At 51.5% G+C, this 27,550-nt stretch overlaps 1 protein-coding gene and 1 long non-coding RNA gene across 17 annotated transcripts in view; one reads left to right on the top strand and one right to left on the bottom strand.

The window, feature by feature from the left end:
- LOC115650666 (zinc finger protein 501-like) overlaps window positions 1–27,550 on the top strand; it is a 1,041,190-nt gene that overhangs the window by 326,916 nt on the left and 686,724 nt on the right. The window lies entirely within an intron of this gene.
- On the bottom strand, window positions 1,497–27,502 carry LOC115650681. 16 transcript variants are annotated; one of them, XR_004000189.1, is made up of 11 exons: window positions 25,341–25,736; window positions 24,963–25,042; window positions 24,134–24,230; window positions 22,349–22,542; window positions 20,989–21,129; window positions 20,779–20,911; window positions 19,184–19,334; window positions 18,278–18,357; window positions 17,885–17,990; window positions 17,289–17,386; window positions 15,757–16,038 (listed from the first exon to the last, which is right to left on the bottom strand). It is a non-coding gene; the product is annotated as an uncharacterized LOC115650681 (long non-coding RNA). The 16 variants fall into 16 exon arrangements; XR_004000177.1 differs by lacking the exon at window positions 22,349–22,542 and adding an exon at window positions 19,718–20,222; XR_004000178.1 differs by lacking the exon at window positions 22,349–22,542 and adding an exon at window positions 19,718–19,914 and having other exon boundaries at window positions 25,341–25,734.

Here is a 27,550-nt window from a genome sequence, read left to right as displayed (position 1 = left end):
GTCTAATACCAGCTCCTCTCTCTTGCCAGCACCATGAAACCTGCCCTTGAGCCAGACCTAGAGACCCACCTCTTGCGAGCTGCCCTTCGCTGCGTCTTCACCCTTGGCACAGAGAAGGACACCATCAACAGCCAGGTACATCCTCCTCCTCCTCTTCCAAAGTGGTCCTTGGTCCCTGCTCCTTTGATTCGCTGGAGCTCTAGCTTTAGGGGTGGGGTAAGCAGAGATGGAACAAGCTGCAGGGTTGGATCTTTCCCTCCAGAGGATTACCCCTCCCTGGGGGATTCCTTTCTTTCTTTCTTTCTTTCTTTCTTTCTTTCTTTCTTTCTTTCATATGCCGTGTTTTGCCCAGCAGCCCAGCTTCCATCCATAGCAACTTGACTGTTTCATACTCTTCTGCCTACAAGGCCCTCTGCAGAGACCTGCTAAGCTCATGAATCAAAGATCCAGGTGTCATCAATCCGTGCTAATTGTCTGCACTGGGATGTGAATGAGAGAGGCCAGGATATGTGCTTGGGAGTCTCCCCAGTGCTTCCCAGAGACCCCTCTTCCCATCCTGTGGCAGGTGTAGGCCCAGTTTCCCTAACTCTGACCCATGCTTTGCAGGCTCTGCACAAAGTCATGCCAGAGCTCCTGGATGCCATGCCAGGGAACCTGCTGGCAGAGTCCCCAGATGCAGACAGGCTCCACTACACCTTGGAAGTGAGCCCCATAAGGAAGGGTGGGAATCAATTTTACCTTAACTCTTTGGGGGATGGGTAAGGAGAAACTGGAAGATCCATTTTCTACTTTGTCCTCCTAGCTGGGTCCCCAGTGGGGCATCCTTATTGGGGAGGTCAGTGCAATGCAGTGTCAGGTCCTGCTTTCTTGAGGGACAGAGGAAGGAACTGGGTCTTCAAGCCAGAGCTCTGTCTGGTTGTGTTGAGCACTAACCACAGGGCTCCTGGTTGTTTTGGGGAGTGAGAGTCTGAAAACCTACCCTTCCCAGGCCCCGCCCCTCTCTGCCAACACACACACCCCCGATGAGATTCCAGAGATGGTTGTCAGAGAAGAGGCACATGCTCCTTCCTAGAGAAACAGGAGGACCTCAGGCAATCAGCCCGTCTCTCGGTTATGCTCTGAAATTCTTGAGGGGATTGTGCTCTCACTGACTCCCTACATGCCAGAAAGGATTTTAGTAGCAGGGAAGGGAGAGGGTTCAGTCTCCTTTCTGGTGAACTGTTGAGGAATCAGGAGTTCTGGGAGGATGGGAACAGCCCCAACACCGAACCTTGTCCCAATTGAGAGAGACCCTGAAAAATTGTGACCTGCAGGATACAAGCTGCATCCTGGGGGAAAGAATTCCCTTCCAAAGCTCTGTGATCAATGATTCAGCTATTCCCCCCTGCGCATAATGTCTCGGGCCCCTGGGGCTGGGGATGTGGGGCTCATTTGCAAAGCACCACCTTCCCACTGATCCTGACCTGCCTCCTTTCCCCACAGCATGTCAACCTCTGGATGGTGGCCAGGGTGTCCCAGGAGACAGCCAAGGCCATTAGGAGCAGCACGGCCCTGCTCAGATATGCAGTCACCCTCCCTGAGTCTGACGTAAGTGACCTCTGAGCCCAGCTTCCTGATTCCAGGTGTAGGCGGACTGGCTCCAACGGGCTGTAGGATCTGTTGCTGCTGCAGCTGCAGGGGCTATAGGTTCGGAGTGTTCCTCTTGGGGAGGCAGAGTAAGAGCAGGGATAGGCTTGAGCCAAGTTCTTCTTGTCCTGGTCAAGTGTTGTCCCTGGGCCTATAAGGGGATCATGCTCCAGCCCCTGCTTGGCATCCCAAAGCAGCTGCTGGCTCCCTTGGCAGCAGAGCAAATGAAGGGTCTATCTCAGGCTCCTCTCTCCCAGTATCTCCTTCAGAGGGGATAAGGGGAAGGAGCCTTCTGGCCCAGGGGAGACAGGGAGCTGACAGGAAACTGCTGATGGAGTCTTCTCTCCTCTCCCTTCCATTAGATCTCAGCAGAGTTCCCTAGGATGGATCACCACGTGGCCCAGCTGGGTCTGTTTGTCAGTGACCTAGACAAGGACATCAGCCGGCAGGCCAGGGAGGGGACTTACCGGCTGTACCAGCTGCTGCTCCAACAGAGGGGTAAGGAACCTGCTGGCACACAGAACCCAATAGGGGACTGAGAGTGACTGCAGGTGGATAATGGGACCCCAGACAATTTCTCTCAGTCTGACCCCAGCTGGAGGACAAGTCTCTCTCTGCCTCTGTTCTTCTCCACTCCACTGTGCAGCCACCAACGGGATTGGAAGGACACCGAAACTGCAGCCAGAAGGATCAAAGTGTCTCTCTCTCTCTCTCTCTCTCTTCCAGGGCTGACCATACACGAGGCAGAAGATTTGTGGTGCCACGACTGGCCCCAGGACAGCAGGCTCCTGGGTTATAAGAACACAGCCAGGGTGGGGGAAGTAAGGACACTCTGGCAGGGCATGAGACAGCTCAGGGAGTGGGGCTGGCTGAGGTCCCTGCAGTGGATGCCTCCTAGAGACAGGACATGAGCCCACTCCTTATTTCCAGCTCAGAGTTCCTCATCTAGCACCCAGTGGGACAGGCTGGTGCTAAAGGTCCCACATTGGAACCTCGCTCGTTGCCGTGATTTGAGTGTCTTACATGGAGCCATTGCTACATGGCATAAGGAGAATCCCCGGATGGGTGAGTTAATAGAGGATTATGGCTCTGGGTGTCTCTCTGCTCCTTGTCCCCCTGGCTTATCCCCAAGTGTCTGAGAGGAGAGTACTGGGTCAGTCAGTCACTATCGCTTGATGAGACACTTGTTTAATTCCCTGCACCCTGTAGAAGCAGAGAAAGGAGGTGGGGTTTGCCCAATTCCATTGCCAGTCAGGAAGTAGAATGCCCCAACTTGGGCATTGGATAGGGGACATAGTGAGCTCCAGAGTCAATATGGACCACATACACCCCCCTTGTGTCTCCAGACCCGGCCAGGGAATTGCAGAGTAGCTGGACCTCAGCCACTATTCCAGAGAAGCACATTGTCACTGACCCAAGTTATAGCTACTTGCTGCATAAGGATAAAATCAAAGACCCCTTCCCCCCCACCTCATCTCACAACTGTGGGGAGAACATCCAAACCTTGGAAAACACCATAACCCAGTGCCCCCAAATTGGAATCAAAGGTGAAATGGGTGATTTCCACAACCTCACAGAGAAGGACTTGGAATGGCTCCTGGATCTACAAGTGCATCTACAGAATGCTGCTTTCTGGACGCCACATGAGAGAGACTGTGTGAGCTTGTCCTGCCTCCCACAAGCTGAATTGCTGCAGCAGAAGAAAAGTTTCCTAGGAGGGTCTGTGATGGGGATAGGGACATGAGTCTCCTTACCCTTGTCAGTTAGCAGATTGGATTCCCTTTGGACAAAACCAAGGACCTGCAGTGGCCTTACCCAGAAATCACTAATTCGGGGGGAACAGACCTTTGGTCTGTCAGCTCCAACTCCCTCCTCCACACGCACACTCCTCTAGCCACTGAGGTGCAGGAGATATCTCTGCTGGAAGCAATACAGGGTCCTCAATAATCTCTGTGCACTGCACAGCAGAGTGGACCCTGCTCCCCCACATTAGAGATCCATTTCCAGCCCATCATGGCCCCTGCGATCAATTGCCCTCCAGAAACAGCCACTGGAGGCTTTGGTCCCTAAGCATCTGCCATCTTTTAATCAAGGAGCTTCCCTGAGCCACGAGACCCTGAAAGCCTCCTGGAGAATGTATTGCCTTGGCTACAGCAGCTCTCTTACCCTTTCTTTGGGGCACCAGACACTGAGGCTATTCTATTTCCAGGACTTGAAGGCTGGCTCTGGGCAATCTGCTAAAACCTCAAGTCCTGTTGGTTTTAGATCTTTGGAAAATTGTTCTCTGAAAGGCAGAGAAAATACTTCCTCCAGACAACAATGCTGGTGATCCACAACCCCCTGCTCCATGTCAGCCAGGCACAGGTTGGGCTGCTCCTCACATACTCCATCCTGGGGGAAGCCTAGCAGCTGATGGGGGACAAGGTAAGCAGCTGCATTAGACTCAGGAGATTGGGGCAGGGCCCAGGCCTCATTCCCATCTTTGTGAACCTTTACTGCCCCACAGAGCTGCAACCATTGGCCTAGTGTCCATGTCACCCGAGCCACCACCTGGAGCTGCTCCCATCACTGGCAGCCTGGGAGGCAAAGGACTGATGGGTGATGGCGACTGGCCAGGCAGTTCTGAGGCACATGGGTGGGGGAAGCTTGTCCTGCTGCTGGCAGGGCTGGACCTGGTCTAGAGAGAATGGGAGGATTCTGTCAGCAGGACCTGCTGACCTGCTCCGTTCACCAGGGCTGCCATCCTGTGGCTTCAGCATTTGTCACTGGAGTGACTTGGGGAAAGGTCTCAACCTCCCTACATCCCACTTCACTGCTGTCAGAATCCCTCCTGCCCCCCTCCCTGCCCTACCTGGGTAGGGATGGAGGTAGGGGTGGAGGAGAGGGTTCTACAAACTTGAGCAGTATCCCTTGGTGGGTTGGAGGTGGAACAGCTGTCAGGTATCAGAGGGGTAGCCGTGTTAGTCTGGATCTGTAAAAGCAGCAAAGAATCCTGTGGCACCTTATAGACTAACAGACGTTTTGGAGCATGAGCTTTCGTGGGTGAATACCCACTTCCTCAGATGCATGTAGTGGAAATTTCCAGGGGCAGGTATATATATGCTAGCAAGCAAGCAAGAGATAACGAGGTCAGTTCAATCAGGGAGGATGAGGCCCTGTTCTAGCAGTTGAGGTGTGAAAACCAAGAGAGGAGAAACTGGTTCTGTAGTTAGCAAGCCATTCACAGTCTTTGTTCAATCCTGAGCTGATGGTGTCAAATTTGCAGATGAACTGAAGCCAGCAGTTTCGCTTTGAAGTTTGGTCCTGAAGTTTTTTTGCTGCAGGATGGCCACCTTAAGGTCTGCTATAGTGTGGCCAGGGAGGTTGAAGTGCTCTCCTACAGGTTTTTGTACATTGCCATTCCTAATGTCTGATTTGTGTCCATTTATCCTTTTCCGTAGAGGCTGTCCAGTTTGGCCGATGTACATAGCAGAGGGGCATTGCTGGCATATGATGGCGTATATTACATTGGTGGATGTGCAGGTGAATGAACCAGTGACAGTGTGGCTGATCTGGTTAGGTCCTGTGATGGTGTCGCTGGTGTAGATATGTGGGCAGAGTTGGAATCGAGGTTTGTTGCATGGATTGGTTCCTGAGCTAGAGTTATTATGGTGCGGTGTGCAGTTACTGGTGAGAATATGTTTCAGGTTGGCAGGTTGTCTGTGGGCAAGGACTGGTCTGCCACCCAAGGCCTGTGAAAGTGTGGGATCATTATCCAGGATGGGTTGTAGATTCTTGATGATGCATTGGAGGGGTTTTAGCTGGGGGCTGTATGTGATGGCCAGTGGAGTCCTGTTGGTTTCTTTCTTGGGTTTGTCTTGCAGTAGGAGGCTTCTGGGTACACGTCTGGCTCTGTTGATCTGTTTCCTTATTTCCTTGTGCGGGTATTGTAGTTTTGAGAATGCTTGGTGGAGATTTTGTAGGTGTTGGTCTCTGTCTGAAGGGTTAGAGCAGATGCGGTTGTACCTCAGTGCTTGGCTATAGACAAGGGATCATGTGATGTGTCCGGGATGGAAGCTGGAGGCATGAAGGTAGGCATAGCGGTCGGTAGGTTTTCGATATAGGGTGGTGTTAATGTGACCATCACTTATTTGCACCGTGGTGTCAAGAAAGTAGACCTCCCATGTAGATTGGTCCAGGCTGAGGTTGATGGTGGGGTGGAAGCTGTTGAAATCGTGCTGGAATTTTTCCAGAGTCTCCTTCCCATGGGTCCAGATGATGAAGATGTCATCAATGTAGCGTAGGTAGAGAAGGTGTGTGAGTGGACAAGAGCTGAGGAAGCGTTGTTCCAGGTCGGCCATAAAGATATCGGCATATTGTGGGGCCATGCGGGTGCCCATAGCAGTGCCACTGATCTGGAGATATATATTATCATCAAATTTGAAATAGTTGTGTGTAAGTATAAAGGCACAGAGCTCAGCAGCCAGTTGTGCTGTGGCATTATCAGGGACAGTGTTCCTGATAGCTTGTATTCCATCTGTGTGTGGGATGTTTGTGTAGAGAGCCTCTACATCCATGGTGGCTAGGATGGTGTTTTCTGGGAGGTGACCAATGCATTGTAGTTTCCTCAGGAAATCAGTGGTGTCACGGAGATAACTGGGAGTGCTGGTGGCATAGGGTCTGAATAGAGAGTCCACATATCCAGACAGTCCTTCAGTGAGAGTGCCAATGCCCGAGATGATGGGGCGTTCAGGATTTCCGGGTTTGTGGATCTTGGGTAGTAGATAGAATAACCCTGGTCGGGGCTCTAGGGGTATGTTGATTTCTTCTGGTGTTAGTGTAGGGAGTGTCCTGAGTAGATGCTGTAGTTTCTTAGTGTATTCCTCAGTGGGATCTGAGGGAAATGGCCTGTAGAATTTGGTATTGGAGAGTTGTCTGGCGGCCTCCTTTTGGTAGTCAGACCTGTTCATGATGACAACGGCACCTCCTTTATCAGCCTCTTTGATGATAATGTCAGGGTGGTTTCTGAGGCTGTGGATGGCATTGCGTTCTGCACGGCTTAGGTTGTGAGGCAAGCGATGTTGTTGTTCCACGATTTCTGCCTGTGCACGCCGGCGGAAGCATTCAATGTATAGGTCCAGACTGTCATTTCGACCCTCAGGAGGAGTCCATGTGGAGTTCTTCTTCTTGTGCTGTTGGTGGGAGGGCACCTGTGTATCAGTGCACTCTTCAGTGTTGTCCTGGAAGTATTCTTTGAGTCGGAGACGGCGAAAGTAGGTTTCCAGATCGCCACAGAACTGTATCATGTTGGTGGGGGTGGCAGGGCAGAAAGAGAGTCCCTGAGATAGGACAGACTTTTCTTCTGGGCTGAGTGTGTAGTTGGATAGATTGACGATATTGCTGGGGGGGTTAGGGGTACCACAGTTGTGGCCCCATGTGGCAGGTAGGAGTTTAGACAGCTTACAGTCCTTTTTCCTTTGTAGAGAGGTGAAGTGAGTAATGTAGATCTCCTGTCTTATTCTAGTGAAGTCCGTTTGTATAGAAGTTTGGTTATTAATGAGAGTCTCCAGGTTGGAGAGCTCTTTTTTGAAGTTTTCCTGTTTGCTGTATAGGATGCTGATCAGGTGGTTCCTCAGTTTTTTTGATAGAGTATGGCATAATCTCTCACTGTGGTCTGTGTAGTATGTAGATAACAGTGGATTTTTTACCTTTAGTCCATTTGGTATGATGTCCATCCATTTGCATTTGGAAAGGAAGATGATATCTGTCTGTATTTGTGCAAGTTTCTTCATGAGGTTGATGGGTTTCCACTCCATACGGCTAAATGCAGTGCCTTGCATGGTGTCAAGTATCAGAGGGGTAGCCGTGTTAGTCTGGATCTGTAAAAGCAGCAAAGAATCCTGTGGCACCTTATAGACTAACAGACGTTTTGGAGCATGAGCTTTCGTGGGTGAATACCCACTTCCTCAGATGCATGTAGTGGAAATTTCCAGGGGCAGGTATATATATGCTAGCAAGCAAGCAAGAGATAACGAGGTCAGTTCAATCAGGGAGGATAAGGCCCTATTCTAGCAATTGAGGTGTGAAAACCAAGAGAGTAGAAACTGGTTCTGTAGTTAGCAAGCCATTCACAGTCTTTGTTCAGTCCTGAGCTGATGGTGTCAAATTTGCAGATGAACTGAAGCTCAGCAGTTTCTCTTTGAAGTCAGGGTCACTGATGGGGAGGTGGCAGGAGCTACAAGGAGGGGGGTTGGCACTGGAGGTCACTAGAGAGAACAACAAGCCTCCATCCTGGGGATCTGGAGGGTGAATCCACAACTCAGACAAGAGGGAGCTGCTGGGTGGAAATGGTGCTTGCTCCAGGTGCCCTTAATCTTCCCTGATTTCTGGGCAGTGTCTCAGTCTCTGACACGTTCTCGATCCCCTGCGGCTGGAGGATGTCACAGCCAAGGTGATGTGTCAGCTGCACATCATCCGGCACTTGCACCAGATGCCTGAGGTGCTGCAAGGGCTGCACCTCATCTGATGCCCTTAAAGGTTCCCCTCCCAAGTTCAGCAACTCCTGCTCCCTGCTGCAGGTACTGCTCTGTCTCACTGTAACTTGGAGGCTAGTGGAAGGGGAAATGGAGGCCCCTGACACTGACAGAAACTCTCTCCCCTCTCTGTGGACCAGGATCCTTCCCTCTGACCCCAAATTCCTTCATCTGGGGCATAAGCTCTTCTGCTCACACTCATACCTCTTCCCTCTTTCCTTGCTCTGACTCCCATCCCATTCCCCATGCTTCCAAGCAGAGATCTCCCTGTCTCATATGGCGCAGAAGGACCTTTGTGTCAGGGCTACAGACTGTCTGCCCAACTGAAGCTCAGGAAGCTCCACATGTGGGGAGGTGAGGATGGGAGAGAGGCTCAGGGCCTGCTTCACCTCCTGCCCTTTATTCTTCCTTTGGCCCTTCTATGGGCTCTCCGAGGGTGACAGGAATAGGAACCTCCTCCCCATCTGCCTTCCAGGCCCTAGGGTGAGTGACAGCCTCCAAGATGGGTGCAGTCAGAAGCTGAGCCACCTCAGGGAGCAGTGGGGACAGGTCACCTTGTCCTATGAAACCAAGCAGTGCTAGTTCTCAAAGAGACTGAGAGGGAAGACCCCGCTCCCTCATGGAAGTAAGAGCCATTGACTTCTTTGGGCATATGGGTCTCCTCAGGGAGAAATGGGATCCCTGCTGCATAGCCTGGCTGGGAGCTTCCCCCATCCCTGGGACAGAGACATCTCCATCACTCTTGTTTTTTTCCTAGCAAGAGGTTCCCCAGAGATGTCCTCAAATCTGTTCTCCCGGGAGCATTTCTGAGAGAAGGCTCCCATCCCTCAGTCTCCAACTTCATCATGCAGTCTCATTCACATGACAACAACGTCTCCGCTCTCCAGCTCCACTTCCCGCAGTAGGACAAATGAACCTTCAGCTCCTAAAGACCTGACTCTGACCTCCTTCTGATCAGCAATGGTTTCCCCATCCCCTCAACAAACCTGTCAGCCTCTGAATGATGAATGTCAGAGTCACCAGAACCAGCAAAACTCCAACTGCAGCCAGTTGAGCCTTTGTGAACTTAGCCCCTCTGTAAACCTTGGAGCAGCCATTTATTGCTACACACAGAACTAAAAAACAGCCAGCCAAATAGGCTGGGCTATCCCCTAATAATCTGACTCAGTTGCCATAACAACACAAAATTCTATTATCACAACAACCAAATACACAACAGAACCCGGTCCCACCCTGACACTGGTAGGAGCCCAGGGCTCTGTACTCAAAAGCTAGGGCTGCTCTTTTCTCTTTGATGCAGGTTTCCCTGGGCACATCCTACCTCTCTTCTCAAGTTCCCTTCTAGGCTTTCCTTGCTGCTTTCAACTTCCTACCCAATTCTCATTCCAGTTCATAGCCCAGCTAGGCTTGATCACTGCTGAAGTCTGGTTCTTTTGGGGCCAATATATGGTCCCTCTGAGGTAGGACTCATTCTGTAATCAGTTTGGCTAACCCCCAGGCTCTGCAGCCCAGGGGAAAGCACTCTCCTTTCCCTGTTACAGACCTGCGCTGCCCAGACCGGTGTGCGCTCTTATTGGGTTGAGATGAGTCTTGTCCACATGCTCAGGGTTTAGCTGATTGCCATATTTGGGCTCAGTAAGAAATTTTCCTCCAGGGCAGATTGGCAGAGCCCCCTGGAGGTTTTCACCTTCCTCTGCAGTACAGGGCAAGAGTCATGTGCTGGAGGATTCTCTGCACCTTCAAATCTTTAAACCATTATTTGAGGACTTCAATAGTCCAGACATAGGTTAGGGGTTTATTACAAGAGTGGGTGGGTGAGTTTCTGTGGCCTGTATTGTGCAGGAGGTCCGACTAGATGATCAGAAATGGTCCCCTCTGACCTTAAAGTCTAGGAGTCCATGAGTTCAGACCTCTCCAGTTCAACAAATGAACCAAACGAAAGGTCCTCTACCTAGCAACAAAGCATGCAGGCCACACCTACACAATGGGGAAGTGTCTCCAGGAAAGCACTAACCATGAAGAGGATTTAGGGGCCATGATGGACAAGCCATTCAACATGAGCACCCAGTGTGATGCTGTGGTGAACAGGGCTAAAGCCATCATTCAATGTATGAAAAGAGCAGTGAGTAGCATAGGGAGGTGACACACCATCAGTAAGACTGATCCTGGAATACTGCCTCCAGTTTTGGAATCCACCTTTGAAAAAGATTTTGAAATATTGGAGATGGGGCAGCCAAAAGCAATGAAACGTTTTGAGGGCTGGAGACAAATGCCTGCTAGTGAGCTATTGAAGAGCTCAGCATGTTTAGATGATCAAAAAGATCGGGAGGTGATGTCATTGAAGTGCTGAAATGACTTCATGGAGAGAAAAGATTGGGGAAGCAGGTATTGCTCTGCACATAACACTGGGCTGACAGTGACTTTAAAATCACCGCAAATCCGGAGGGAGCCATCTTTCTTGACTATTGCAACAATACGAGTTGCCCTTGGGTTATGGGTAACTGGTATTTAGACACCATTTGTGACCAGGTGCTCCAGGTCCGCTTCAACTTTCGGCCTGATGGCATATGGCACAGTTCTGGCTTTCAGATATTTTGGTTGACTGTCAGGTTTAATGTTCAATGTCACAGTGATTCCCTTCATACTTCCCAGAGCCTCTCCAAAAACAGCAGCATGTTTCCTTACTATAGTGGTCAGACTGGTTTCTTCTTTAATCACTCGGTGCACTTCTGCCCAATTCAGCTGGATCTTCCTAAGCCAAGACCTACCCATTAAGGCTGGGTGATTACCTCTCACCACAAACAGTGGCAATTTAGCAGCCTGTCCATTGAGCTCCACCTTAACATCAGTAGTGCCCAACATGGGCACAGCTTCTCCCGTATATGTCTTCAGCTCTGTTTTTGTTGCTTTAAGTGGAAGATGCTGTAGCTTTTCTTTATACACGGTCTCTGAGACCAGCAAAATGGCTGCACCGGTGTCCAGTTTCATGCATATAGGTTTGCCGTCCAACAACAGGGTTACCCAGTATTCATGTGAGCCCACTGCCAAAGACAAAACGTGGAGTGGCTCTTCTTTTTGTGAGGAGGTATTTCCTTGGTCATCCTGGGTCTGCTCGAGGGTATGCAAATTTCCCTTTTTGGTTAGCCAGACCACAGGCCTCTTTTTCTTTTGTTTACAAGCACACTCGATATGTCCCCTTTCCCACAGTGTCGACACACCAGGTCCTTACACCAGCATCCTGATGCAGGGTGACCTGGCTTACCACAGCGATAACATTCCTGACTCCCTCCAGTTTTGTGGCTAGGTTCTTGTGACACCTTATGCACCCTAAGGGATGCACCAATGGCTTGTGCCTCCTTTGTAGCCAGTTCCATGGAGACAGCAATATCGATGGCCTTCTGTGAGGTAAGCTCAACCTCTGTCAATAGATGCTTCCATATAGCTTCACTGTGCAGGCCACACACTAACCTGTCACGTAGGACCTCATTTAACATCTCCTTAAATTCACAGTGTTCTGCAAGCTTTCTCAGAGTTGCTACAAATTCTACAACTGTTTCGTCTTCTTTCTGGTCTCTTTTGTGGAACCTATATCCTTCAGCAATTACCAGTGGTTTTGGAGAAAAATGGGACCCCAGGATTTCCACGTCACTGTAAGATTTAGTCTCTGGCTTAACAGGGTGTAGTAAGCTGCGTAGCAGGGAGTAGGTCTTAGCCCCTACAATACTTAAGAATATTGGCACCTTCTTCTCTTCTGTAATGTCATTTGCAATAACAAAAAGCTCAAAACGCTCAGTATATACAGGCCACTGCACTATATAGTCCTCAAAAGGTTCCAGTGGCCCTGTGAGTGTAGCCATGATTTTAGTTTCAGTTTTCACAGTCAGAGTAAACAAGCCACTTCTCAACCCCTTCCAGCAGCAAACAAGGTTGGTTTGTCTGTTTTTGTACCTTAACTTTACTTCCTTCTGTTGTGGGGCAGCACAGAGATCCCATCCTCGTCGCCAGGTTGTTATATTCTTGGGGGCAACAGCTTTAGGAAGAAATCACTGGAGACACAGAGAGCTGTGTTTTGTTCCCAGTTGCTCTGACGTTGCTTCAGGTTGAGCTGGAAAGCAAATTTTTACTATCACTTTTCTCACTTAAAATATATTGAACTATAACAAAGAGAAGGAACAGGGAGGGATAACTCAGTGGTTTGAGCATTGGCCTGCTTCCCCTAGGGTTGTGAGTTCAGTCCTTAAGGGGACTATTAAGGGATTTGGGGCAAAAAACTGGGGATTGGTTGTGCTTTGAGCAGGGGGGTTGAACTAGATGAGGTCCCTTCTAACCCTGATATTCTATAGGTTTATATTTTGTAGTCTTTGAATAAGTTGTTACCAGTGACAATGAAATTAAACATGAAGTTAATTAGTGTAAAGTAAGAGGCTGATTATGTGATAACTTTCAGTGTTACAATATAATTCAGGTTTTCTTCTAGTTCTCTCCCCACCTCTCCTACTATATTGGAAATGGTGGCTAATCCTGAAAAGTAAAACCTCACTCCAAAGGAATTAGAGCGGGGGAACATGTGAGAGAAATAGCATGTGCGAAAATAGAGCCCCAGTGTAGACTGTAATTATTTCTCTTTCAAACTGAATTTATTTTGATAAACTTTAAAATAAATATTCTGTGAAGGGGAAAATTGCTTGAGTCAAGATGTGTAACCTACTGAGTTAGAGGGTAACAGCCACAGTTTCCCAATTTGCTTGTTTGCTAAACAAAGACACATCGGGCAGGAGAGGTCAGAATTTAAAATGGTGATGGATGCATGATGATTGATTTTTGCAACCAGTTATTTTTATGGGTGCTGAGACCCCTTTTCCTTTTGAGGAGGCCAGCTGTTAGAGCCCGTCTGCTTAACCCTCAGGCCTGGCCACGGAAACCTCCCTGTAACTGGCCTTTGTTTCTTTCATGTTTGCTACCTTGGGGTTCACACGTCCACACTACATGTGGTTTACGACAGCAGATACTTTGAGAAAACTGCCGGGTTGAGTCAGGCTATTCCAACATGATGTTGGCCCAAACTCTGCCTCATTTCATCGAGAGTGGGACATGTCTGTATCGAAGGATTAGTTCACACCTGATTTGCCCAGAGACCTCGCGAGAGGTGTGGTAAGGTGGGGTAAGCTGGAATCTACAATAATGAAGTAAAAGGTAAGGGTGGGAGTCCTTCAGCTTTCAGATCAACAAGCGTGTTCTGTTCATTCCCTCTGAAGCATCTGGCACTGGTCACTCTCAGGCAGCACACTGGACTAGATGGCCCATTGGTTTGACCTAGTATGACCTGTCTTGTGTTCTTATGTAAGTCATCTAAGAGAGACTGACTTCCAGGATCCCAGGACTGATCCCCTCTGGGGAATGAAGCACAACAGTGACAGGCTGTGCAGCCTTCACTAGTCTCCTGTACCTGAAAAGCCTGCTAGCCCGAAGTGCTGGGCCAGCTATGCCAGTACCTGGTTGCTCAACTGCAGCTACAGGTCCTGCTTCATGTGACTCCAAAGCCGAAGAGCTGCAGAGATCCAATCCCTCGTAATCTTTGCCATTTATTTTCCTTTTTCTATTATTAGTGATGCAATAGTGACATCTAAGGAGAAAACTAATTCGCTTTGAGGCTGTGGGCTAATATAAGCAATAATTGGATTTCAGTATTGAAATATTCAGCTGGCTGAATCTGGGAAGCACTGCCTGGGTGAAAACCTCTGACCGGAATTTTGGCATCGCTAAATATGCACCTGCCTCCTTGGATTGCTGATCTAGGAGTTATAAGGGTTGATTTTCTGCTGTATTCATCTGATGGTTTGACTAAATTGACAACTTGATTCCAATGCAATATCCTACATAACTCGTTGATTTACTGATTTGACCTGAACTTTCACTGTGTTGTTTAACCCTTCGTTAGCTGTGTAGTATTTATAGTCATTTAGCCTTAGCAATGTGTGTTCTTGGTTTTATTTGTTCATGTTAATAAAACATGAAACTGGGATATTGAGTCATTTCTTTCAATAAGCAACAGGGGCTGGAACTGTGGAGAATGTGAGCGGAGATCAGCCACTCCATCTCTGAGCCTTATCAGATTCGTCTAAATTAACACTGTGTTTCCCAAAGGGGAGCAATGGAGGGGGCATCTATCTTAGCTCCAGCTGTGAGCGGGTCGGGAGGGAGAGCTCAGACCATCACAAGGGAAAATAAGCTCCCCTACCCAGGCTTTCAGGAATTTGGGGAGGGGTGCAGTGTGTCTGAGTGAGGAGAGATCAGTGAGGTGGTGCTGATCTCAGTAGCGATCAGGGGTCTTGCTCTGCAGCCACTCTCATGGCCCTGCCCAATCCTTACCCCAGTCTGGTTTGCCCAGGGGTTGGGCTTCGTCAGGCCAAGATGGGGTTGGAGCTCTGGTTGGAAGGGCTGTAAAAGGTAGTGAACAGTTTGTAGATTTCAGCCAGCAGGGTGTTGGCAGAGTAAATGTGTGTGTGTTAAACGGACGCTGCTGACAGAGGACAGGATGAAGGTGGTGCAGGCAACTGTAACTGCATCTCCTGCTTTTCAGAAGTTTGAGTTTTGCGGCTGCAGAGGTTCTGCAAGGGGCTGATATTGCACCAGCCAATCTTAACTCTGCATTAAGGAAGGGTTTTGCCCTTCAATTAATACTTCTCCTCAGTACTAACTGGGCTGTGAGGCTGACCCCCGAGCTAAATTCTTAGAAAGAAAACAATGAAAATATCCACTGTTCATGACTCGTTTAAAACAAATCCTGTCCCTCCTGTCTGCACTGGCAATGGTGAGAGGAAACCAAGCCAAGTGATTCATTGTCTCGGGAGAAGTTTAACCACTTCCATTCTCTGTATCTTTGCTGTAAGGGAACGGAACAAAAAAAGCAAATTGAGTTCACAGAGAAAAAGTGGCAGATTTCTTTTCTCTCCAAGGCTCTGAGAGCAAACCCTGTTCTCCACATGACCCTCTTCTTTATATTTAACTCCTCCCCATTGGGCTGGATTACTGCTAGTAGCAAATCCTCGCTCTGCTCCCTTCAACGTCTCGATGTGGTTACGATTAGAGGAGTAATGTCTGTCCTTTCCTTCAACCTGCAAAGGAAACTTCTGCTTCACCACACTGGCTAACAAGAAGTCACGAAAGCAGTTTCCTTGGGAATTCCAGTCCTTGTATTACCACCGAAAACACCAGACTGAGAAATGAGTGGTTCTTTAAAATCAATGTCTTCAACTAAGAGGCTATTCTGATCCCACAGGACCAGCCACCCACCCAGGTCAATAGATAACTTAGATATTTCCCCAAAATCACATTGATGCCAATCCTTCAGTATCTAAATGCTAAAGGTTTATTTATAAAAAGAAATAAAGCTGAGAATTAAAATTGGTTAAAGGAATCAAATACAATAATTGCAAAGTTCTTGGTTCAGGCTTATAGCAGTGATGGAATAAACTGCTGGCTTCATAAGTCTTTTGATGCTTTCAAATCACTGCAAGTTCCTCTTCCTTGGTTAGATGCTCCCATTAGTATAAGTCCATAGTCCAGAGGTTTGAGCAGGAAAGAGGCTGGAGCAGGATAGAGGCACACTGGAGATGTTTCCAGGGCCTCTTTTAACTTCTGTCATGTGGAGGGAAACCCATTGTTTCAAAGTCCTCAGCACAGCTAGTGGAAAATCACAGGTGAAAGATGGGAGCTTGGAGTCACATGGGTAAGTCCCCGTCCATGCCCGATTTTGCTCAGTCATTGCAGGATGGCTACTTTGCAGGATACATCAGATGGAACGTTCACAGAAAAGTCCGTTCAGTGTAGATGGGCGCCTCCCATGGCCCGTTGTGAATTAAGTGTCCGTTCGATGGGCCACTCACTGGCTAACAGTTCACTTCAGCGGATGCATAGAATGGAACACACAGAAAATAGATATTTATACATACAGAGACCATGAAAAGGTGGAAGTAGCCATACCAACTGTAAGAGGCCAATCAATTGAGATAAGCTATCAGCAGCAGGAGAAAAAAACCTTTGAAGTGATAATCAAGATGAAGCATAGAAGGCGTGAGGATACTTAACATGGAGAAATAGAGTCAATTAGTGTAATGACCCAAGCATTCCGAGTCTCTGTTTAAACCTAAGTTAATTGTATCTAATTTGCATATTAATTCAAGTTCAGCAGTCTCTCTTTGGAGTCTGTTTTTGAAGTTTTTTTTGTTGCAAAATTGCCACCTTCAAATCTGTCACTGAGTGGTTAGAGAGGTTGAAGTGTTCTCCTACTTGTTTTTGAATGTTATGATTCCTGATGTCAGATGTGTCCATTTATTCTTTTGCATAGAGACTGTCCGGTTTGGCCAATATACATGGCAGAGGGGCATTGCTGGCACATGATGGCATATATCACTTTGGCAGAGGTGCAGGTGAATGAGCCCCTGATGGCATGGTCACTTTGGAGAAGTGGAGCTCCAGAGTGTCCAGCCCCTGCTGCTGTGCCAAGAAGCACAGACGTGGGACAGCATGGAGGAAGCCAAGCTGTTTGGCCCCGTCCTCCACTGGGCACAAGCTGTCATTGTCTTGGGGCTGGTCTGTTTGCTCTGAACCCTCAGATCATGTGCTCTGATCCATGAATAGCACGTCAGGATCAAGGCACATGCCCTGGACCCCAGACCCCAGCTGCAAAAGCCTTGGTAGGATGGATGGAGTGGCCATGAGGACAATCCCTCCAGGAACTGCAGTGTCCCTAGGACAGAAGAGCTGATTCCCTGAGGCTCTTCCTGTATCTCAGGGTCTCCCTAGAAAGGAGCCAGTGACTTTTCTCAGAGGCCCATGTCCTGCATCTCACAGGGGTGGCTTTCAGTCTCTCAGGCCCCAGCCAGGCCTGGTTTTCATGGTTAGTGCTTAATGCCACCATGCAGAGCTCTGGCTGACAGTCCCAGCTCCTTCCCTCTGCTCCCCTGCGCCCCCACCCCAGGAGGCATAAGGGTCCCAACATTGCACTGCACTGACAGCTCTGGGAACATGGGGCCGCTTGGATCCAAGCTAGGAGGACACAATGGAAACAGGACTCTTCTAGAATCTCCTCTGCAGCCCTCTGATAGGGTTAAGGGGAAATTCTGCCCCAGACAGACCCATTCTACTCACCTCCAAGACGTGCTGCAGCTTGTCTGGCGGGGGGGGGTCTCGGTGAGCAGGCCCCCGACCATGGCGTCCAGGCTCTGTAAATAGGTGTTGTGCAGAGCCTGCAAGAAGAGGGAACACCCGTCAGTCATGGGACATGGGGCTACACCAGTCACAGGACCAGGGGTGTTCTCTGGGAGCCCTGGCCAGACCCAAAAGGCACATCCTGGCCTCTCCCATTCACATCACTCCAAGGACACTTAGCAAGAGTTCATGGCCGGATGCCTGCTGGCTCCTCAATCCTTGCCCTTAGCAGTTCTCTGTGCAGGGCCTGGTACCCAGCAAACTAGGGACCAGCCAAACTGCAATGGGTGGGAGGAAGGATCCCCGGGAGAGTCCAGGCAGCAGAGCACAGAATGAGGAGAGGGAAGGCTGGGATCAGCCACAGAGGGGTAACACAATCCCCCCTGGAGGGAAGAAGCTATCCCTGCCAGTTTGTCCCAGGCCTGTTCCCAGCTCTGCTCACCCCTCCCCTATTCTCAGCAGCTCCATCAAAGCGAGGGAGCAGGGACCAGAGGTGGTTCCTGCTCCTGGGTTAGAGAAGTAGGATCGTGACCTACCTGGAAGTAGGTGGTATCCTGCCCAGTGCCCATGGTGAAGATGGTTTAAAGAAGAGCCCGCAGGAGGTGTGATTCCAGCTCCAGGGCAAGCAGCGGCTTCAGTTTGCTGCGGGGAGAGAGGAACCCGTGTTCTCCCTGGCAGCACTGGAGTGGCGCTGGCATGCCATGGACATGACCTCCTCCCCTGCAGTGATCCCCTCCCTACGACCACTCGAACGTTATTGGAGTGAAATCATCCCCCAGCCAGGAAAGGGGGGACATTTCTGCCGCCTCTGCTGGGGGATATGAACAGCCACAGCTGGGGGTAATCTAGGCCTGAGAAGATCTAGGACTCCCGGCTCCAGACCCGATCAGCATCAGGGTTAGGGCAGCTGGATGGGATGGTCCTGATACCTGAGGCTGCAAACTGCGGCCATGGAGCTGGAGATGATGGAGGTTGGCTCTGGCACCACGGGCAGATTTTCAATCAGCTCCTGAGAGACCCCAGAAGATAAAATTGCATGTAAGACTCAGGCCCCACAGACCCACAGGCACTTCCCAGGGAGGAGGCCAAAGTGCTTTGCAGAAACAGCCAGTGTCACCCCCATCCCCAACCAGCTGGGCCCCCCATTCCTCCCATCCATCAAACTTCCTTCCACCTCCCCTCCGGCCTTACAATTCCCCCACTGCCAGATCCCGATCGATGTCAGAAGCTCTCCCTTCCCTGCTCCTCAGCCCTCAGCCCCAGGAACCACTGTCCTCTGCTTCCCCCTCTGGCCCCACCAACTCTTCTTCCCATTTCTGGGTCCCTCATCCCAGGGGCCAGACATGGGGGTCCCACTCACCGCAATGCTCTCCATGAGGGCCGCTTTGGAGAAGTGGGGCTTCAGAGTGTTCAGCCCCTGCTGCTGTGCCGAGAAGCACAGACGTGGGACAGTATGGAGGAAGTGGAGCTGTTTGGCCACCAACTAGGAGTGGGGTGGGGGGAGAGAGACAGACAGGTAGGGACCTCCCCAACCTGCCTACACCAGCTTCATGGCTCAGGAACCCCATGGAGTTGGACAGGGAAAGCCGCCCTGCTTCCCGAAACCAGCGTCGCCCTGCACAGACTGGGGTTGTAACTGGGACAGTGTCTGCGGGGAGTGGACACTTAGGCCTGCGTGAGACACATGCTCCCACTTTGGGGTGCCAGGTAACACGGGAGAAGTTCCCCCCCATTGGGGGTGATGGATTCTCTGGGACAAGACACCCCTGTGTGGGTGGGGATGGAAGAAGAGGCAAGGCAGACTCAGGGGGAGCGCAGCTGTAAGATTTTTGTACCTCAACTCTGCCCTGGAGGTGTCCTGGATGACCCTGATGGTGTCTTGTTCAAGGGACACATTCTCCTCCTCCTTCTCTTCTTCCTCCTCCGCCTCCTCAACCTACTTCTCTTCCTCCTCCTCAGCCCACTCCTGCTGGGCACTGGGGGTCTCTGCACCAGGGAGAGAAGGAGAAAGGATAATCCCTGCTGCCACTGGGGGGATGCAGTGTAGAGAAATGGCTCAATGTCCCCCATCCTCAACAAGAAACCCCATGGCATAGAGGGCCCCACCCTGCCTCTCCCAGAGACACCCTCAGGCCCATCAGCCTCAGGGCCCCATGGCCATCAGCCCCCCACCCCCAACATCAGGGAAGGCTGGAGCTCCCCGGACTCTGCCCAGCATCCCCTGTCACAGGGTGTGGCTGTGCCACCCCTATGATGTTAGTGGGGCTCCCGTGGCTCAGTCCTGGCGCCTTGGTGACCCAATGGGCACAGGGTGTTACTAGTTCCCCACTGCCTCCGTCCTTCCCCCTGTCCCCCGGGTCTCCCCTCACCTGCACAGAGGGAGCCTTCAGCCTCAGGGCTGTCAGACCCCACAGAAGAGCTGGCCCCTCAGGAGTAGGCAGAGCTGTTGGTCCCCATGCCGAAGCCGCCCAGCTCCTGCTCTGGGCTGGCTGGGGGCTCCTCAGTGGCCAGGCTGGTGGATGGCTCCTGCTGGGCCCTGGGGCTGGGCTCCTTGCTCCTCTGCTTCCTGGAAAGGAAGCCGCAGAGCCACCTTGCTCGGCTCCCGCCCTCTCCTGGGTCCCTCCTACATAGCATCATCTGAGACCACCTCCATTTGGGACCAGAAGGTGCCTCAAGGCCTGCTAAGGGAGCTGGTGTTTTTCTCTCCCTCCAGAAGGTCAGGGAGCTTCTCCACTTTGCCTGCCCACTGGCCTCTTCCCCACCCGTGGGGACAGAGGGGCCAGTCTCCTCCTGGGCAAGACGGACGCTGCTCCCTACTGGCTCCAGAGCCACCTGCCCAGCCTTCCTCCTCAGCATCCGCATCCCATCCTGGAACTGAGTGGAGAGCAGCCATGAGTCAGGCTCAAGGCAGCCTCTCATTAACGGGCCTGCCTGCTCCCCTGCCTACATCCCCTCTGCTGAGGCAATTCCTACTCACCACACACCCTACCCCAGGGCAGGGGGGCTGCCGTCCACACCCACTGGCAGCAGCTCACAGCACAGGCTGCTCCCAATGTTCCCCCTCACCAATAAGGCCCTGTGAAACTGAGAGAGTCTCGTTCTTTCAGAGCAATGGGGCTCTCCATTAGTTCGGACAAGCAGCTCCCTCCACCCCAGAAGGCCCCGCTCCTTCCCAGGCCAGAGAAAGAGCAGAACCTGGATAGTCCTCAACCAAAGTTCATTCACAAGGTGCCAATCCTAGGAGGAAAGAGTCACCCTCAGTTTCCACTGATTTCACTGCTTGCGGTTGTGGGTGTTCAGCACTTGGCAGGTTCTGCCCTCCCCAAAGACTCTCGACGCTGGGAACACACTCCTGCAAGGGAAGGGCTGGGAGCCCTATTGCTGGGCCATTCCCACCACACTGGTGATGGCTCTGGAGACCTCCACTCACTTGCTCTAGATGGGATGGAGCTGGATGGCAGATGCTCTCTTCCTCCATCTCCTGCACCCAGGTGGGCTAGAAAGGGTGCTGCACAATGCCCTGACAACAGGGTAGGGGGTAGAAGCCAGGAGATCGAAAGTGGCTGTGAAAACAAGACAATGTTTTATTGCCAGCGGATAGATAAACTCAGCCTAGCAACTGGAGGTTCACAACACTGACCTACGGCCAGCAGGGCACCCCTCATCTCCAGGTCTCCTAGTACCTCACGGACATTCCTGAAGCGTGATGGCCCAAGGGCTCTAGGGTATTTCTTTGGAGGTGTCTCTGCTGTCGTCGTCTTCGCTGTTGTCGTGTTCCATTCTAGATGATTTTATAAAAATATGCTAATGAGTGTGAATATAATGTAACTGCAATATGCTTCATGCAAAAGGTCTCTTGTAAGGCATCATTACAACGCTTATAATCTACTGAACGCGGTAATCCTATTTGTATAAATGTATCACTTTTGTATCTGTATCTGAGTGGAAGAGAACAAATGGGGCAGCCATCATGAGAAATCCACTAGCTACCACCTGAGCTGGAACAAAGGCTGTACCAGGGGAAAGGAGGATGAGGAGGGCTCCAGGGAGGCATGGCAAGGCCCAGCCCAGCCCAGCGGCTCCCTCCAGTCCGTTCCCGACTGAGCGGCTCACTCCGGCCTGGCTTCGTTGGCCCCTACCTGGCCCCAGCTGAGTGCCCCAGGCCCAGCCTGGTCCCAGCATGGCCACGACTGTTTTAATCATATATGGCCTGTGACGCTATGGGTGTAATATAATATCTCATTGGAAGGCAACAGGGCCAGAAAGAGTTAATTAACTCACAGACTGACTTAACCCTTTAAAGACTGCTTAGGAAGATATGTAAAAATCTACTGACTTTCCTTTTGAAAGAGCCAGTGTGGATAGCTTTGAAAAGGTCTCAGATGGAGTAAGAGCTGTTAAGAAAGTTGAGCAGCTCTATAACCAAGTGGCTGTGTTTGGCCAGCTGGTTGGGAAGACAAAGGTGTTGGAACAGGAATGTCTATTCTGATTCTTTAAGTGAGCAGTCTGTGCTTCTGTGTTGATGCAAATTACTTGCCTGGCAGGGAGAAGAAAGACTAGCTAATGATTGTTAGCAAAGAGAGCCTACCCCATCAGCCAGTGAATTCTGTTCAGCAAGAAAAATCAGGGTTTGATCCTTCAGAACAAGGAGGAAGTATGCACAGGGAAGCCACAGGTTAACCCTAAAAGGCCCAAACCCCAATAGTATTGAGTCAAAGGTGTGGCAAGATGACAAAAATGATTGTAGGTGGACCCTCGCAATGAATTTGTTGTTATTGCTAATGGTAATTTTTGTAACTAATGTGTTGCTATTACCAAGAACTGTAAAAATGTTCCATCTAGGGTGACCAGATGTCCCCATTTTATAGGAACAGTCCCGATATTTGGGGCTTTTTCTTATATAGGCTCCTATTACCCCCCACCACTGTCCCAAATTTTCACAGTTGTTATCTGGTCACCCTAGTTCCATCCCTCCCTTTCAGAGGTCCTTGTGATCTAACCTGTCACAGCTTCTGCACCTTCTATTTGTTTCCATCACACTAGGCATCTGGCTTTCAAGTCTTGCCTACAGGAGGCAGCCAGCCTGTTCTTGTTGGGATTTCTGGAGCTCGTGAGTTGAACTGGCAGCCAGGGCCGGCTTTAGGAAGTGCTGGGCCCAATTCGAACATTATCGGTGGGGCCCCAGCTGGGATAACTAAAAAAGCCTTTCATTTCTTAGCAACTGGTTCCCTATAAAAAGTTCTGATTTAAGGGATGTGCCATATTATGTACTTTTTATACCAATAGGGTTACCGTACATCCGTATTTTCCTCCTGGATGGCAATTTAAGAACCAAAAAGCCTGACATGTCCAAGAAAATACAGATGTTAACCCTACTTAAAATTCTTTTTAAAAAGATGGGCCTGAACTAGAAATGAGCTCCGTTTCACACGTGTGGGTCCTCGCCACTCCCTTTGGGTGTGCTAGGGTGATCAGAGGTCCTGATTTTATAGGGACAGTCCCAATTTTTGGGTCTTTTTCTTATATAGGATCCTATTACCTCCCACGCTCTGTCCTGATTTTTCACACTTGCTGTCTGGTCACCCTAGGGTGTGCACATGTGTGGGTCCCAGCTGCTCCCTGCCCACCTCATTGAAGTAGGTATGCAGGGTTACTGGCTGGGGTACTGCAGTGCACCAGTGGACATGTGGCTGGCTGGAGGCAGGGCAAGGGCTGACTGGAGGTAGGGTCCGGCTGCAGGCAGGGCAACGGGTGCAGGGCTGGTGCAGGCAGGATGGGGTGTGGCAGGGGCGGGCAGGAGGCAGGCTGACTGCGGGCAGGGAGTGCGGGGCTGGCTGAAGACGGGCTGGTCAGGCAGGGAAGGGGGTGCGGAGCTGGTGCAGGCAGGGGGTGCAGCAGGAACTGGCTGTGGACAGGGGGGTTTAGGTACAGGGGGTGCAGCCCACCCTGTACGGTGCGTGCCCCCTCCTCCTCCCTCCCCCACCAGGGTAGCAGCAGCAGCCTGGGTTCAGGGGCTATTTAAAGGGCCCAGGGCTCAACTGCTTCTACCGCCCCAGCCCTTTAAATAGCCGCCGAAGCTGCACTGCTTCCCCAGTGTTGCTTTGGCTATTTAAAAGGCCGGGGGGGTAGAAGCAGAGGAGCCCCAGGCCCTTTAAATACCCACCTTGGGGAAGCCAAGCCACCCCGGTACAGCGCACCAGCTCTTGCTAGTATGCCATACTGAGACTTGGCCACAGGGCTCTCTTGGGGCGGGACCCGATTCAGGGGAATTGGTTGAATTGGTCTAAAGCCGGCCCTGCTGGCAGCTCCAGCCTTTATAGGCAGAGGCTGGCTGGTGTGTCACACAATCTCTTTATTACTTGGCTGAGATGTTACTTGTGGCTCTGAGTGTCCATATAAGGAAAAATCCCAAAAGGTTTGACCATCTATGGCCATCAGATACCAGTGATGTGAAAGTGCCATCACCACAGCAATGACCATAAAGTCAGGTGCTTTGACCATCTATGGCCTGTGATGTTATGGGCGTAATATAATATCTTATTCAGACACTCAGACACTAATCACTCAGACACTAATCACTCAGACAAACAAGTTGTTTATATTTGCAGAAGATAATGCTGCCCACTTCTTGTTGACACTTCTCTGCACGAGATGTCACTATTATGCCCTTGGCAATGGAGTGTGATGTCAAAGACTGTATACATCATCATGTAATGACTGACTGCACCCACCACTTTTAAACCACTTGGTTTGCACCCATCCCCTTAATCCTGTCCGAAAATTACCTTTTCACACCACTGAACTCTCTTGTTGAAGCGGGGTACTGTAGGTATGAGGCAGGGTGGGTTGGGAGAAGAAATATTCTTTATCTGAAGAAGCGATCTGTGAGAGAAAAACATTTGAAAACTTGTTTACTGAGTAATGTGAGCTCTTCACTCTACTTGATGGCATTTCTCTGTTTGTAACATGAACTTGTGAACACCACATCCAATCAATTCCAAAATTCCAGGAATATTCTAGGCATTAGTGAGCAGAACCGTACTGCTTTTGGTGAAAATTGGAATAGGAAATAGACCAGTAGTGCTTAAGTTAGGTTTGGCGCCTAACTCCTATTGAAATCGGTGGGTGTTATGCACCTAACCTGCTGGTGCAATTTTCAAAAGCACCTTTAAGCATCTGTTTCCATCTTAAGCACCTAAAAACGTTTGAAAATCTGGTCCTTCATCTCTGCCTCAGTTCCCCATCTATAAATGGAAGTTAATAATACTTTATCCTACTGTTTGCCTATCTTGTCTATTTGTTTAGATTGTATTTGAGGCACGGGACAACCTCTTACTATGTTTTTGTAATGGGACCCTGAACTTTGGTTGGGACATCTAAACACTACCATAAAACAAAAAAGGATCAGCCCCATAATATAAAGGCCCACAAATGATCTATTTTTCAGGGCAAGTCACAGGCCCAGCTGCCTCAGAGGAAAGTCTGAGAAAGCCCATACCAAACAATTATAGATTAACCTGCCCATAGGAGAAGTTTCTTCCTAACCCCTATCAGTTAGTGGTAGGCTTATATCCTGAAGCATGAGGATTTATATTTCTTCTACATTTTGTATACCTTTTCTGAATCAGCAGCATCTCACCCAGGAAACTCAACCCCAATATCCTGAGGAGAGAGAGAGAAAGAGACAATCAGCCCTCGTCCAGACTAACCCGCGGCATCGGCGGGTTAAAATCGATTGCTCGGGGATCGCTATATCGCGTCTAGTCTGGACGCGGTGTATCGATCCCCGAGCGCGCTTACATCGATTCCGGAACTCCATCAATCCGAACGGAGTTCCGGAATCGACACGGAGAGCCGCGGACATCGATGCGGCGCCATCCAGACTGGTGAGTACCTCGATTTTAGAAATTCGACTTCAGCTACGTTATTCTCGTAGCTGAAGTTGCGTATCTAAAATCGATTTTAATTCCTAGTCTGGACGTGGCCTCAGACAGAGACTGAAGGCTCCCCCTACCTTTAGCAACTGAAACCCCCTCCCCACAGGGACAAGTCCTGATTTTACTTGCCCCCATGTTAATCCAGCCCAGAGCCTGCACCCCTCCCGCCTGGTGAAAGTGGGCGAAGGTCAGGGAGAGCGAGGGAGCAATGGAGGAAGGGGGATGGTGAGAGCGAGGCGGGACCTCGGGGAAGGGCCACGGTAGATCCTGGGCTGCTCTGAAGTTCACAAAGTGACTGTGTGTGAAGAGGCTGCAGCCCCTGAACTGCCGACAACTCACAGACCGATTCTGCTCCTCGGTCCCTGCGCACGCGGGATGGGACATCGCCCGGCCCCGCGGCCCCAGGCTGCCGCTTCTGGGGCTCCCAGGCAGCTCAGCCCCGTCCCCCGCCCCTTTCACTCCGCGCTGCCTCTGCGCTGTGGCTGCCCCCAGTCCGGCTCCCACGGGCCCGGGGCTGCTCCCGGGGATGGACCTGGCGCCTGGAACTGGGTGTCTGAGCCCCCGCGCGGAGCCGCCACCCACCGTCCCGCCTCAGCGCTCCTCAGACCAGCCCCGCCCCCGCCGCCCCCGAGCCCGCGTCCCCCCGAGCCCTCCAGCAGCGCCGCGGCGGGTCCCACTGGTGCCGCCCGCGAGGACTGAACCGCGCAACACCCCCCCCTCCCGGTTCCCCAGGGCTGGGGCCGCCCCTGGCCGCGAGCGGGATTCGAATCCCAACGGCGGCAGCGCGCGCCTGAGGTTGGGGGGGGGGGGCACCGAAGCCTCGGGGCGAGGGAACCGGGGCCTCACCCCACGCGCAAAGTCTCTGCCCCGCGCTCTCTCCACCAATCAGGGAGCGGGGAGGGGCTCGGCAAAGTGACGACTTACGGCCCCTCCTCCAATAGAAGGCAGCGTGTGAGTGGGAACTACCCTTCCCAGTGTGCACTGGGAAGGGCCCCGTTGTCTGAGCAATCAGGCCGTCACTTCCGCTCTGAGAAGAGCCAGGAACTACAACTCCCAGCATGCCCCGGGGCGCTTCCGTCCTCTCGAGCCTGGTAAGGGCGGGTCCCTGGGTCAACCTGACTCCTCCCCCCCCAACACCTCATCCCCGCCGCGCCCCCGCCGTGCGGTGTATTAAACTGCCCCACGTAGGATCGTGCTGCGCCACTTCGCCCCTTTCACCCCCTGCACAAAGCAGCTGATGGGGCGGGGGCGGGAGAACCGGGGCGGCCGGAGATCCCGCTGCCGGAGGCGCTGCCGGCCCTGGGCCAGGGGCAGGTCTGTCTCTGTTCCCCTTTTCAAGATCCGTGTTGCTTGGGTGCGTCCTTCCCCCAGTCAGAATCCCCATCGTCTGGGTGCTCCTATTCCCCCTCCCCCTCCAGGCTCTGCGGCGGGTGTCTGTATAAAAAGAGACCGTGTCTCGCTGTCTGCCCAGGCTACGCTGCAGGGGCTATTCACAGGCACGATCCCACTACTGATCGGCACGGGAGTTTTGACCTGCTCCGTTCCCAACCTGGGCCGGTTCACCCCTCCTTAGGCAGCCTGGGGACCCCAAGCTCCCCAGGGATCACCATATTGATGCCAAACTTAGTACTGATACTTGACCGGCACAGCCCACTGCAGCCCAGAGCTCCTGAGCTCAAGCGATCCGCCGGCTGCAGCCTGCCTGGGTGCCGGGCTCATTACAGGCTCTCGCACTTACAATTTCAGGCTCAGCCTGGGAGCTCTGCGCTCTGAGCAGGTGGAAGTGGAGCCTGGAACTGAGCTGATGCGCTGAGGGTTATTTGCACTGTGCGCTCCACAGGGAGGTGAAAACACGGGGCACGGATCTTTGAGCACAACCCTCGTCCTGAGGAATGGGGGAGGGGCTGCATAAAGAGAGGCCGGCTTTCCCTGGCTGGGCCACAGCGGCTCTCCACAGGGCAGTCCCACTGTCAATTGGTACCAGAGTTTTCACAGCTTCCCTGCCTGGCTCCCTAGGGAACCTGGTGACCCCAAACTTACGAGAAAGCACCATAGAGAGGCCAACCTGAGCACAGACACCTCCTCAGCACCCCGGGGTGCAGCCCTGAACGCCGGCATCAGGTACGCTCAGTCTCCTACTGCATAGCCAGGATTACACGCAAGAGCCTCCAAGTCCGTCCCAGCGCCAGCTTTAAACTCCGCTGCTCAGTTCTAAGCTTTGGCCACACGGGGGCAGCCTGGAGCTCAGCCAACGCCTCCTGCTGC

Source organism: Gopherus evgoodei, chromosome 4, assembly GCF_007399415.2.
Source record: "Gopherus evgoodei ecotype Sinaloan lineage chromosome 4, rGopEvg1_v1.p, whole genome shotgun sequence".
In the NCBI taxonomy this organism is placed as follows: Eukaryota; Metazoa; Chordata; order Testudines; family Testudinidae; genus Gopherus; species Gopherus evgoodei.
Note: the sequence above shows the minus strand (reverse complement) of the source record. Positions and strands in the feature narration are given on the sequence as shown.